The sequence below is a fragment of the Erinaceus europaeus genome, chromosome 11, assembly GCF_950295315.1.
Source record: "Erinaceus europaeus chromosome 11, mEriEur2.1, whole genome shotgun sequence".
NCBI classification, from domain to species: domain Eukaryota; kingdom Metazoa; phylum Chordata; class Mammalia; order Eulipotyphla; family Erinaceidae; genus Erinaceus; species Erinaceus europaeus.
In genome coordinates, this window is record NC_080172.1 from 58032386 (window position 1) to 58047427 (window position 15042).

Genomic DNA, 15042 nt, shown 5'->3' on the forward strand with positions numbered 1-15042 from the left:
GAATCTTCAGTAAAACCCAAGGCCACTATGTGTTGGAGTCTATACTATAAATCATTAACTACCAATAAAAAATTTAAAACATATGGCTCCTACCTGCAGGTAGGATGCTTCACAAATGGTGAAGCAGGTCTGCAAGTGTCTCTCTGTCTCTCTCCATCTCTATCTCTCCCTCCTCTCTCAATTTCTCTCTGTCTTATCCAGTAAAATGAGGGAAAAAATGGCCAACAAGAGCAGTGGATTCATAGTGCTGGTATTGAGCCCCATTGATAACTCTGGAGGAAAATAAAATTAAATAATTTTAAATATATATATACATATATATATATCAAATATTTAAAAACCAACAGCAATAACAACACTTAGGCCACACTGTGGGCTAGAGCTTCAGCTGCAGATACATTTCCAAGGAATATGGAGACATGAAGTCAGAACATGGGCCCTGGTGGCTATACTTGCCATCTCTGTTGCCCCTGTTCCCTACTCCTCACAGCCCAGCCCAGCTCATATCAGCAACCTTTTCCACCCCAATCTTTGAGTCTTCTGCTGCCCCGTGCCCCACTGAGCAACCTTCCTGGGAATCCATATATAGCTGTAGTATTTGCAGATCTGGCCTGAGCTCTCCCGTTATCCCTCATCAGGCAAATGAAACTCTTGTGTGTAAGTTTCCAAGGAGGAGTTCTTCTAGGGCCCAAGCATGTGCTATTAATATCTTGCTACAAAATGCAGCTGGTGCAGATTCAGTGGTTAGAGCATTGGAATTGCAAGCATAAGGTCCCGAGTTCAATCTATAGCATCGCGTGTACCAGAGGGATGCTCTCCTCCTCCTTGTCCCCCTCCTCCCCCTTCTCCTTCTGTTCTTCTCCCTTTTCCCTCTCCTCCTCCTTCTCTTTCTTGTAAATAAGCAATTAAAACTTAATGCATCTGTGGAGGTGTTTCAGCACAAGTGTGTATGCATGAGGTACTAGGTTCAACCCCTGGAATTTTATATGACCAAGCAGTCCTCTCCCTTTCCTAGAAATAAGTAAATATTGCACCGAAGCAAAGGACTCTGGAGAAGGAAGAAAGGGAATGTATTGGAGGGCTTTGAGGTCCTGGTGTATGATGGTGGGAAAAGACCTAATCTGGGAGTGAGAGTATTTTGCAGACACCCATCAGGGAGAGATGAGGATTCAATCCAAGTGTCAACAGCTGTACTGTAAACTACTAACCCCAAAATAAAATGTAGAAAAAAAAACAAAACATGTTATTACAAACTAGTTGTTACTACTGATGCAAAAACTGGTTCCATGTCAGGCATTGTGCTGTGTGCCGTATATCAACATTTTAATAGAAAATATCAGGGCAGGGGTAGATAGCATAGTGGTTATGCAAAGAGACTGTCATGCCTGAGGCTCCAAAGCCCCAGGTTCAATCCCCCACACCAACATAAGCCAGAGCTGAGCAGTGCTTTGGTGTTTCTCTCCGTGTCTTTCTCTCTCTGCATCTCTCTCAAAAATAAAATATTTCAAAAGAAAAAAAAATCTTCATGGCCAGGGATGGTGACACAGCTGGTTGAGTGTACATGTTACTATGTGCAAGGACCTGGGTTTGAGCCCCAGGTCCCCGTCTGCAGGGGGAAGCGTCACAAATGGTAAAGCAGTGCTGTAGGTGTCTTTCTGTCTCTCTCATTCTCTATCTCACCCCTTCTCAATAGCTCTCTGTCTTATAAAGTTAAAAATAATAAACAACTAAGTAGGAGATATACATTTTTTCTTTTCTTTTTTCCACCAGTGTTGTCACTGGGGTTTGGTGTATGCATGAGTCCATCTTAACTCCGACACTCCCATTTTATTTTTCCTTTTTGATAAGGGTGGAGAGACAGAAAGAGATAGAGGAGAGAGTGAAAGGGAGACCTCGAAGCAACTCCACTGCTCATGAAGTGTCTTCGTGCAGGCACTCCCAGATACTGACTGGCATGGACCTTGAACCTGGGCCCTTGTATGGTAATGGTTGTGCTCTACCAGTTGAGCTACCTCCTGGCCCCTGCCTGGGATATTCTGATGCCCTTGAGACAAATAAGGAAACAGAGGTGCAGAGCTATTGATATTAAGGGACATCTTAGTTTGGTAAGCTTAGCAGGGGCAGTGATGGAAGAGAAACAGAGCAGGTGCTCATGAAGCAGAGCCCACAAGCAGTTGATAGAGCCACCACTCCACACTCCTCATCTGAGCACACCCTCCCTGCTCCAGCCTCTGCCACTTCTCTGCACCATGAAGAGACTCAAAGTCTCCAAATTCCTGGGCCTGGTTCCTCCCTCATGACCCCCCCCCCCCCATCCATTCCCATCTAATCCATGGATATCCTTAGCCAGATGGGGTATATCTACGCAGCCTTTTCCCTACCTTTGCTCCTTCACTCAGGCACTCTGGGCTCAGGCAACCCAGCACTGCCATCCAGAGCACTTGAGACAGTAGGAACAGTCTTGCAGCACCTGTGGGTCACACAGAGGGTTCTGGAGGGCTTTAAGCAAAGGCACAGAATGGCCTTGACAATAGTGCTATCTGACAGAGCCTTGCTAGGCTCTCCAGACAGACAGTGTTTGCCTGGCCCTCTCTGTCTGCAGCACTGGCCCACAGAAGCAGCAGGGAAGTCAGAGGTGCACCAGGGGGTTGGCAACCCACCCAACCCTCAGTGACCCCCCAGGAGTAGGGGACTGATGGCATGTGGAAAAAGTGCAGGCTGGACCCTGGGCAGAGGTTCCCCTACTCTGGAGGAAATGACGGTCACCCAGGAAGGAAAGGTGTTTAGAAAAGGAGTTGGAAGTTCTGAGTAGACACTAAAATGAGAGGTGAATAAAGTTGTGGGCATGTAAGGGAGGGAACTGGAGCAGGAGGAAGGGGGCACCCCTGCAGAACTGCCCCATCAGAGATGTTCTGAGTGATAAATAGCAGGAGGTGGCACAGACAGTGTAACTGCACAATGAATGGTGAGTTGAGGGGCCAGGGTCTGACAGCAGAGGCCCTATGAGATGGCCAGTGAGTCCCCAAGTGCCTAACATCCCCCTCTGAGCAGAGCAATCTCCCAGTTCCTTGTCCACTTGGTCATGTGATCAAGTACCTCTGGCCACTAGGTCTTGGTCTGAGGCCCAGCACTGGCACAAAGAAAGTCATCTGAGGGCTGACCAGGAGGCATTAGAGACCTGTGAGAGGGAGGTTGTCCTGGAACTCTGTCTAGCCAGGACCTGACAAGAATAACTGTCCCCACCAAGCCCTTGTAGGGAACTTTGATAGTAGCCATGTGAAGGTGCCTCCAAGCAGTGGAAGGGGATCCTGTCCACTAGTTTCCATGAGGGGTGACAATATGTGGAAGCTACAAAGCACTAGATATCCTGAACAAGCAGTAGGGAAGGACATGGGGTAGTGGGAGGAGAAAAGTGGAGGAAAAGAATGGAAGGGTAGAGGAGGGGAGAGCCAGGCTGGGGTGATAGCCACAGAGGCAGCAGCCCACAGAAGCTGAGCTGCTGGGTGATGGAGACCCAGGAGCCGGGAGAGATAAGGCAGTACCTGAGCAGCCATGGCTTGCAGTGTGCTAGGGCTTGGGGGGTGAGGTGGGAGGGGAAAGGAACTGTCTGGAACCCCAGTCCTGCTGAGGCAGCCAGAGAGTCCTTCTAGCTTTACTTCTAGCTTCTGCTGTAAGGCCTGGGGTTGCCCAAGGATATCTAGTACCACAAAACACCTGACAAAGACAGAAAGACACAGCCATGGTGTGTGATGTGGAAGGTGGTGGGGGTGCTGTTGAGCTATGGAGGTGGCTTCTCCAAGGTTTTCTGTGCTAATTACCCAGAGCAACCACCCTGGACCATGGTTTGTTTGGAAAAGTCTTCAATGGCCTGCAAGGGTTGGTGGTAAATTAAATGAGTGGGGAGCACAGAAAGCCACAGGAAAATTCCCATCAGTGCCAGGAGCAGACACAAAGGGGAATGAGGCTCCCTGGGTAGGAGAGGAGCTGAAGCAGCCAAAGCTCAGTGAGATGGTATGGAAAGAAAATGGGGAAAGGATGGAAGAATGCCTGGAATCCCCCAAGGGGGGTGGCTGGCAGGCAGAAGGGGGACTGGGCAACCAGATGTTTGCTTTGCCTCCCGGATGGAAAGCACTCCAAATGGAAAACTTTCCTGGGCCAGTGAGGTCAGACTCTGTGAGCAGAATTCTGGCCCAGAAAGAAAATGGCGGCTCCCACGACCCTCTGCCCGCCTTTGAGCATAGCTGGGACTGGAGGGTAGATGACATAGCAGAGGTCTCAGTCCTCTTACCAGAGGGTCCTCTTCGAGGCAAACCTCTTCTGGAATAGATAGAGTGTGGCAACAAACCACATGCTCCCCAGGGTTAACAGACCTGGCTCTGAAACGAAGACCCACGGGAAGGGAACCACATCCAAATGGAGGCCAGGAAATGTGTCCCTTGGTCTGTAGCAGGGGCTGAGTTGGCGTGCTTCCTTCTTGTCCACAACAGGATGGCACAAGTGAAAGCAAATAAAGCTGGAGCCAAGGAAAAGGACTTCTTGGGATTTCTTAGTGAAAATGACCCAGGAATCAAGGCCAAGAACAAGGGAGGAGCTCCTGGGGTATACTGGATCTGAGGAGAACTAGTTTTCTTCAGGGACTCACTAAGTCTCTCACTGACTTGCAGTTATAAAAGGAGAAAGTGTTTTGGACTGTACTGTACCTCATGTGCCTGTATCCACATGCACACATGTGTCTTTGTTTTTGTCCATCTTAACCCTCTTCTTGACTTAAGCTTCTAAAATTTTGGTTTCTTTTCTCTTTTTGAAAAAAATACTTTAGAAATAATTCTTATTTATTTTTATTCACCACTAATAAAGTACCCCGCCCCCTGCAGGTAGGCACCAGGAGTTTGAACCCAGGTCTTTACACATGGTAATAATGCATGTGCTTTACTGGGTGTGCCACCACCCATCCTGGATCCTTTCCCCTCTATGGCTATTATTTTTTTCTATTTAAACCAGAGCATTTCTCATTTCTGCCTTATGGTAGTGCTGAGGATTGAACCTGCGACCTTGGAGCATCAGACATGAAAGTCTTTTCTATAACCATAATGCTATCCCTCTACTATCCTTTCTTTTGTAGGGGGTCATGGGACACTTCTTCAGAGACCTTTCATCTAAAACTGTGATTCTGTGTCAGTCTGACTGTGCAGCTCCCAACAATGAATGCTTCTTTCTGCCTCACATCACACGTGGGTGGCTATTGTGGTTCTGCTCTGAATCTTCTCTTTCAGGATACAGGCTGTAGGAGCTGCCTGCCTACCTCATCCAGGTCAGACTATTCTTAGGACAGGGAAAAATTCAAGCCTGATGGTGGAAACTCCCTATGTGTGTTTTAAAGCTTCTGTCAAGACCTGAAGCACATCATCATCATCACATCTATTCACAGTCTGTGGGTCAAATCATGTCACACAGTCATGTCCAAAGTCAACGGGATGAGAATGTGTGTTACTCGCAAAAGAAAGGAAAGCATGAATCATGGTGAACAATTCTTTCTAGAAGACATTTCTATAGATGAACACTTCCCTCTGTCCTCACAGCCTTAGAAAATAGCAACAATAGCAACAGTGCTTGCTATTAACTTGCTTCTTTCTTTGGGTCAGAAGTTGCTCTGTTTTGTAGGCTGAAATTCAATCCCTTGAACTTCACAGGTTTGATCAACATGGATCCACTTACACATGAGAATTTGTAATGAATTCAATTGGTCCTCCTTACCCACGGGCTCCATATTCTCGGATTCAACCAACTGGAGCTGTCAGCTGAGTCTGCAGATGTGGGACTCTTGGGTTTTTTCTTTTTCTGCTACGTGGTTACCACTGGGGTTTAGTACCTGCATGATGAATGCACTGTATATATGGAGAGAGGGAGGGAAGTTGGGGGGGAGAGAAAGAGACAGAGAGAGAGAAAGAGAGAGAGAAGTTGAAAAGTAAGGGGGATAGAAGAGAGGGAGAGACAAAGACACTTGCAAGGCTTCACCACTTCTGAAGCAGGTAGGAACCTGGAGTTTGAATCTGAGTCCTAGCTCATAGTTGTGTGATAGCTTCCTGGATCCCAGAAGATCCACTGGAGTGGCCCCCAGTTTCTGAGCAGCAAGCCCAGCCCCTGAGCAGCCAGATGCCTTGATTTCCTTAGTGAGTTTGCTCACATTCTCCTGGCGGTGTCTTTTGGGGCTTGACTTAAGTTTAATTCCAGCCAGAATGACTGGAAATACCAAGTATTTCATTAGGATTAATTCCCAGCTGGTGGAGCCAAATGCTTCTACCAACCAGGTACCATAGACCTCAAAGGAGTGTTAATCCCAAGGAAATTTCTGTGACTCAGTTCTGGGTGGCTTCTCAATCCACAGGGAGAACCAACCCAGTCCATAGACTTCCAGGCTCAGCCTATGCTTAGCTGACAGAGGGAAAGGGTGGAAGAGCCCTGCCCTTACACTTAAGACAGTGACCCTTGGCCCAGGAGGTGTTCAGTGGCTAGAACAGTGTACTTGCATGATTGAGGTCCTGAGTTCAATCCCCAGCATTGCATGTGCCAGAGTGATGCTATGGTTCCCCCCCCCCTCCCTGCCTCTCTCTCATCTAAAAAAGAAAGATAATGGCCTGTCCTCTACCACTAAAATTGTTGCAGTGAAAGTGGGGAGCACAAGGGTGAAGGCAGATGATGTAGTCTCAGCCTGGATTCCTGGCTCTGCACTTTGAGCACCTTGTGTTATAGTAGGTATGGTGGCCAGGTCATAGGTCGAATTCCCTCTACTACTTGACATCTTTTGGGGCTACCTGGTAATTTACCTGTGCCTCAGTTCCTCCTGTCTGAGTAGGGATGATAAGAATCCCATCCAGTGTTCTCAAGAAGCCAGACCTTCCACCTTCTGCTCGCCACAAAAATCTTTGTTCCATATTCCCAGAGGGATAAAGGATAGAAAAACTTCCAGTGGAGGGGAGGGGATATGTAACTCTGGTGGTGGGAGTTGTACCCCTCTTATACCACAGTCTTGTCAATCATTATTAAATCACTAATAAAAAGTTTAATACTAAAATTAAATATAATACTTAAAAAAAAACAGAGTGTAAGACCAGGAACATGAAAAACTCTAAGCAAATGCAAGGTGACAATTGGAAACATCTGGCTTGCCACACCTGCCAAGTCTTAAACACCAGAGAGTAATGCAGTCCAGTGTGTTATACCCACATTCCCAAGTGATTGAGCTGGTTTACTTTCCCTCCCCCCCCAGGTTCCTGTCCTATGAAAGTCTTAGTCAAGCACATCAGAGGGAGATCTGGCTACCGGTACAAGTCAGCCAAGTTGTCACCAGCCACCCTCCTGCCCCAACTGTGCTGGGCTCCAGGTGATCTGTGAGTAGGTAGGGTGCTTGTCCCTCCATTTGTCCCTGTGCCTACCCTTACACCCTAGGCCCTACCACTTAGTTCTCTGGGCATCACCTGCTGCTAGGGTTGTTGCTCTGACCCTCACTTTTCTGTGCACTGTTGGGGCAGCTCCAGATCATGCCCTGTGGTTGGATGTGCCCTGTAGCCAGTGCCAGCCTGTCATGGGAGGGCATCCCCAGAGAGGCAGAGCAGCTGGTATGAGAGGACAGGAGGAAAGGACGGCATCGTGCAAACATCAGGGCATGCCAGTCAGACACAATCTGAGATTGCAAATCAGCTGGGTCCTGCACTGTTCTCCAAAACAAATGCCCTGCCTGCCAGAGTCACTGTTGGTTACCCCCAACACTCAGCAATTAAAAAAAAATTACTAGTGATTTAATAGTGGTTTACAAGATTATAATACTATAGGGTATAGTTCTACATTGCATCCACCACCTAGAAAAATTCCTATCAGTAATCATAGCTTTGTCTCCATCATGCAACTTCAGTCCTTCCATGTCCTGTAGAAGCCATTCCTTCTCTCTAAAATGCCTACAGACCTTCTCTACTAAGAAATACAAAAAAATTCTTTTAAAATTATTATTATTATCATTATTATTTACCAGAGTACTAATCAGTTCTGGTTTATGGTGGGGCTGGGGATTCAACCTGTGATGTTGAAGCCTCAAGCATGAAAGTCTCTTTGTATAACCATTATGTTGTCTCTTAGCCCCTCTACTAAGCAATATGAAAGAGCTTTCATGTCCCTTCAAAACCCAGCTTGAGGCCAGTGAAACAGCTCACGAAGATAGTATGCTGCTTTGCCATGTGCTCAGCCTAGGTTTAATTCCAGCTCCTACCACATCAAAGGAAGATTTAATACTATGGTTTCTTTCATTCTCTCTCTCTCCTTCCTCTCTCCCTCTCTCTCTTCCTTCCTTTCTTCAAGTATGTTAAAGTCTTTTTCATGTTAATTTAACTTATTTATTTACTGATTGATTGATTAGAACAATGATAACTAGAGAGGAAAGGGAAAGAGAGAGAGAGGGAGAAAGAGAGAGACACTTGCAGCTCTGCTTCACCACTTTACTCTCCTACAGGCAAGACACCTCCCCAAGCAGGGGAGGGGTTTTCTGTGGGCTGGACATTGAAAGAGGCACTTAGTTTGCCAAATAAGTCACTGTTGGTGTCTTTGGAGGAATCTCTGGGCCAGCCTTTCTCCTCAGTGTGACCTCAAGCCCCATGGTCACCATTCAGATCATCACTCCCAACCCCTGCATAGCAACCTCACACCCCAGTCTGACATTGAATCCACATGTCTGAGCTTTCATAAGGCTCATGTCTGAAAGAGCGCCTCCTTTTTTTTGGAGCTTTTTTTTGGAGTCTCTTTACATAGCCATCATGCTATCTACCCTAGCCAGTCCCCTTTTCTTCACCTTGCACCTTCCTGGGGTTAGATGTGGGGCCCTGGCACCTAGGTGTCCCCCAATAGGAGAAACACAGAGAGAGGCTGGTGTTTACTCTCCCTCCTGATGGAATGAGCTCACACCCTTTCCATTAACCATAGAGGTGTAGGTGGTAGGTAGTGACACTCCTGGTAGAGTGTGTATTGGGGGGGGGGGAGTTACAAGTGTTAAAGTAATACAGTGGGTGTTTCTCTTTCTTTCTTTCTTTTTTTTTTTTTTTTGGTGTTTCTTTCCTTTCGCCCTCTCTATTTCCCTCCTTCCCTGTCAATTCTGCTGTCTTATCAAAAATAAAAAGAAAAGAAAAAAAAGGGAAAGGAAAGGAAAAAACAGCCTGTCAGGAGCAGTGGGTTCATTGTATAGGAGTTGAGCCCTAGTGATAAACCTGGTGGCAATAGTTAAGCAGGTGGCATAGATGGTGAGTCCAGGGCAAGATTCTGTCCCCAGAAAACTGGGTGGACCAGGAGCTAAGGCTCACACCACTGACTGTCAGCTTCCACACTGGTCCTCTAAAACCCATCCCCTGGCAAGCATGCCACCATTTTCCCCCTCTCCTCAGATGCTGTGATCAAGTCCCTTGGGATCAGAAGCCCTCAAATAAGGCTCATGGAACTGGCCACCTGAAACTGGAGGGGGTAGGATGGAGGCACTGCCTATGGAAGGTCCTGGCTTCCAGCTCAGCCTCTCACTAGCAACCTTGTCCTGCTCTGTGTGCCTGCCCTCCAGACCCTTCAGGTCAGGGCAGGAGACAGCATGAGCTTTTGTGAATATCCTTCTCAAAAAGGCATACACATACATACACATACACATGTAAGAACCCCATGTAAGAAGGCTATGATTTCATCCCAGTGATCTGGAGCAGCATAGCTCGCACGTGCACAATGTGTGTGTGTGTGTGTGTGTGTGTGTGTGTGTGTGTGTGTGTGTGTGTGTGTGTGTGTACATGCGATGAGGAGTCATCTGAGCCCCAGACACCACACTACTTGAAGTCTTAATCAGATACTCCCAAGTTCCCAGCATCCCTTTGGGGGTAGTGGGAGTGACATGCCCCACACTAGGTTTGCTGATGGAAACCTTTCCTGGATGCTGTTTGAGAGTGGACTCTGTAAAAGAATGAAAAGCGTATTATGCATGTACAAACTATTGTATTTACTGTAGAATGAAAAACATTAATTCCCCAATAAAGAAATTAAAAAAAAAAGAATAAGAAACCACCTTTCCAGAACTTTCCTCCAGACCCACAAACAGGTAAGGAGAGCCCAGGAATGCCTCCTCAGCCCCACTACCTCTGGGTTCTGTAGGCTTATGGGCCTCAGATGCAGTTCTTAAGGGTTTGCTCAGAAAAGCTCCCCAAGAACAAGGTCCCCACTCATCCCAATACTCCTCATGTGAACACTCCAGGTCTTTAGGGGTGAATAGCATTTATTGGCCTGAGGCTCACTCACTGGACATTGATAGGCAGGGAAGTTTTATACCTGGGTTTTCCTCCCTCTTCTAGGCACCCAACCAAGAGGTTCCCCATGCACACCTGTGGGCTCTTGGACCCAAGATTTTTTTTTTTTTTCGTACAAAGTGCATCATGGAAAAGCTCTTTTGTATGTCCTGATTCAACAAATATTTATCGAACTCCTTTATTGCCTTTCCCTTTGTCAAACAATTGCCTTGTATGTACTTTGCAACTGGACCCACAGGAACCAAGTATCTCCCCTCCCCCCACCCCTTGGGACTGAAGGGGCACTCCTGGGCTCTCCTTGCCTATTTGTGTGTCTGGAGGAAAGTTCTGGAAAAGAGACCCTGGGTGAGCACAGAGAAAAGCAAGAAAAAGGGCTCAGGTTGTCAAGGTGTGTTTGTGTGTGTGTGTTTTGTATGTGTGTATGTGGTGGGCTGGAATTTCAGGGATCCTGAGGGAGGTCCCCTGTGAATAGGAGGTTGGTTCTATGAGGAGGAAAGTGGACCTGTGCCCAGGGTGGAATCTCCTCAGAGACCTCAATGGCTGAAAGAACTCTGTCCTAAGCAGAAGACTAGGAGAGGGAGGGAATGAATGACTGAACTCTCTTTCCATGGGGCACTGGACCCCAAGAGCTCTCCCCAGGTTTGGTCCCAATAGTCAGAGCAGAGATGAGAAACCAGAGGTGCTTCCAGGAGGTGGTGTAGAACCCTCCAGGGAGGGTGCCTCAACACAAAGTGGTGACAGAAGCCATCTGCTGAGTGGCTGACTGATACTGGGTCTCCAGGGTCTGCCAACAGGCCACAGCCACAGCCAGCAGAAGCTCCCATGGCCCCATACCGGTGATGTCACATTCAAATGGTGCCAGACCTCAGCACTGTTTGGGGAGGAATCAGGAGAATGTTGGGCCAAGATGATTTTCAAATGTGAATCATCCAGAAAGGCAGTATGACTAAATCAGAGAATCTGGACATGGGCCTGGGACTCAATTTTATTTTCACACCAACCCTAGCAAATTGGAAAACATGTGGTACCTATTTTTGTTTGTTTGTTTGTTTGTTTGTTTGTTTGTGTTTTGCAGAGTCAAGGCTTATGCATGTCTGATTTCACTACTCTGGACACCTTTGCAATTCAGGAAATGAAAAGGAGAGGGAAGAAGAGGAAAGAAGGAAGGGAGGGAGAAAGGACGGAAAGAAGGAAGAAGTAAAAAGAGGATAGGCATCATAGTTGTCTGGGAGGTGGTTGGTGCAGTGGATAAAGAATTGGGCTCTCAAACATGAGATCCTGAGTTCATTCTCGGCAACACATGTATCATAGTGATGTCTGGTTCTTTCTCTCTTTCTCTCCTCCTGTCTGTCTCATTAATAAATAAGATCTCAAGAAAAGAAAGAAAGGAAGTAAGGAAGGAAAGAAGGAAGGAAGGAAGGAAGGAAGGAAGGAAGGAAGGAAGGAAGGAAGGAAGGAAGGAAAAGAAAGGCATCATTGTACTAGAGCTTCCCCTGGTGTTATAGCACCATCCATGCATTGCCAGGGCTGGAACCTAGGCCACATACATGGAAATCCAGGCCATGATCAGACCTAGTCTTACATATGGCAAAGCAGACATACCATCCAGGTAAGCTATATATTTCTTTGACTCTCAGCATTCTGATTTTTTTTGGCTTTATATGTTTTTTTTTTAGATTCATTTTTTTAATTTAAAAAAGGAGACATTAACAAAACCATAAGATAAGAGGGGTACAACTTCACACAATTCCCAACACCAGATATCCATATCCCATACTCTCCCCTGATAGCTTTTCCCATTCTTTATCCCTCTGGGAGTATGGACCCAAGGTCATTGTGGGATGCAGAAGGTGGAAGGTCTGGTTTCTATAATTGCTTCCCTGCTGAACATGGGCATTGACTGGTCGGTCCATACTCCCAGTCTGCCTCTCTCTTTCCCTAGTAGGGTGGGTCTCTGGGGAAGCAGAGCTCCAGGACACATTGGTGGGGTTGTCTGTCCAGGGAAGTCTGGTCAGCATCATGTTAGCATCTGGAACCTGGGGACTGAAAAGAAAGTTAACATACAAAGCCAAACAAATTATTGAACAATCATGGATCTAAAGGCTGGAATAGTGCAGATGAAGTGTTGGGAGGGGAGTCCTCCATTTTGTAGATAGCTAGTAGGCATATTTTAGCTAAATTTCAAAAGGCCTGTAGCTATACTAGCTTTTTTTTTTTTTTTTTTTTTTTTTCTCTGAGCCTGAAATCTGATATGCAGGTGGATCCAAGTTATTGTCTGGGGAAGTGATGTCATGGCTGGAAAAGGGACAGAAAGCTGGATCAGGGAAGAGAGTAGCACACTAATATGGGGAATGGGGTATAAATATTGTTGACTATGAACCCCATAGATTTGATTTGGTTTGGGAGCATTCTGATTTTATAGATTAGATACTGGGAATTTCGCTAAAAGGGCTTGAACACTAGGTGTTGTTATTTAACTTTAAAAAAGGTGACTTCCGCATATCAAATACACAGCCTATATATTAAAAAGATTCAGTTTGTGTTTTGAGAAACTTTGAGAAGCGGACTCTCTCAAAAGCCTAGACCAAGTAGATTAGAAGCATCCAATAGCACAGCTATATACAAGATACTGGTTACTGTACAGCAAACCATAACAAAAGGACTTTTCAAAGTTAACCCAATTACCAAATAATGTGATGATAACATTAAATATCGATTGTCTTTTTGAACCCTAAGACAGCAGGAACCTCACATCTCCACTATAGAGCCCCTACTTCCCCCAGTCCTGGAACCCTTGGATAGGGCCCACTTTCCCGTATGCATCTCCCAATCCAAACCAAATAATATTGCATCTGCCGATCACAACCTAACCAACGCAACGATTGCCACCTCAACATGCTTCACCTCAGACTGTGTCCAGAGACTTCACGTGTGGAATGACAACCCTTCAGCTTCATTACTCGGGTGAGACCTTTCCTTTTATAGTACACTCTAATTTCATCTCAGGTAGTTCACTTTCTAACAAAGTCCCATAACCTAGATATACACCAGTTTCTGTGAGAGAGAGCTTATGTTCACACGTACCCATAAACTACTGCAAAATATATACCTGAAAGCAGAAGTACACTAGAGTTTGCAGTGAGTACCTCCCTAACACTTCCTCTCCACTATTCCAAGCTTGGGATCCATGATTGCTCAACAAATTATTTGGCTTCATAGGTTAACTCTCTTTTCAATCACCAGGTTCCAGATGCCACCAGGATGCTGGCCAGGCTTCCCTGGATTGAAGACCCCACCAATGTGTCCTGGAGCTCAGCTTCCCCTGAGACACACCTTACTAGGGAAAGATAGAGGCAGACTGGGAGTATGGACCGACCAGTCAACGCCCATGTTCAGCGGGGAAGCAATTACAGAAGCCAGACCTTCTACCTTCTGCAACCCTCAATGACCCTGGGTCCATGCTCCCAGAGGGCTAGAGAATGGGAAAGCTATCATGGGAGGGGGTGGGTTATGGAGATTGGGTGGTGGGAATTGTGTGGAGTTGTACCTCTCCTACCTTATGTTTTTGTTCATTAATCCTTTCTTAAATAAAAAAAATAAAGGCTGGAATAGTACAGATGAAGAGTTGGGGGGTCCTCCATTTTGTAGACAGCTAAGAGGCATATTTTAGTTATATATTAAAAAATAAATAAATAAATAAAATAAAAAAGGTGATTTCGTAGGGCACCAAAGTAAAAACCCTGGGGTGAGGGTAAGGGTGGATGTTCGGCTTCCTGGGGTGGCAGGGTGGGTGGGTGGGTGGGAAGGGACACAGTCTTTTGGTGGTGGGAATGGTGTTTATGTACACTCCTATTAAATTGTAATCATATAAATCACTATTTAATTAATATGAGAGGGGAAAATTGATTGTTGTTCTCAAACTTTTTAAAGCACAGACTGAATCTTTTAAATACATAGGCTGAGTCTTTGATATGTTGACTCTCTAAAAGCCTAGACCAGGGAGAACAGAAGCAACCAGTGGCAAAGCTATATACAAGATGTTGGGTATTATACAGCAAATCCTAATGAAGGGACTTTTCAAAGTTAACTCAATTACCAAATAATGTGATGATAACAATAACTATCCATTTTCTTCTTGAATCCTAAGACAGCAGGGACCTCACATTTCCACTATAGAGCCTGTATTTTCCCCAGTCCTAGAACCTTAGGGTGGGGCCCACTTTCCTGCATGCTTCTCTCAATTAATACCAAATAATATTGCATCCACTGATCCCAACCTAATCAACACAAGTGCCACCTCAGCATGCTTCACTTCAGACTGTGTCCAGGGACTTCAGGTGTGGAATGACAAGCCTTCAGCTACATCACTCGGGTGAGACCTTTCCTTTCATAGTATTCTCTAATTCCATTCCAGGCAGTTCACTTCCTAACAAAGTCCCAAAACCTAGATATAGACCAGGTACCCTGAGATAGAGCATATGTTCACACGTATCCACAAACTAGGGCAAAATATATACCTAAAAAGCAAAAGTACACAATAGTCTGCAGTGAGTACCCCCTAACACTTGATCTGCACTACTCCAGCCTTTAGGTTCATAATTGTTCAACAATTTGTTTGGCTTTGTATGTTAACTCTCTTTTCAGCCACCAGGTTCCAGATGCCAGCATGATGCCAACCAGACTACCCTGGACAGACAACCCCACCAATGTGTCCTGGAGCTCTGCT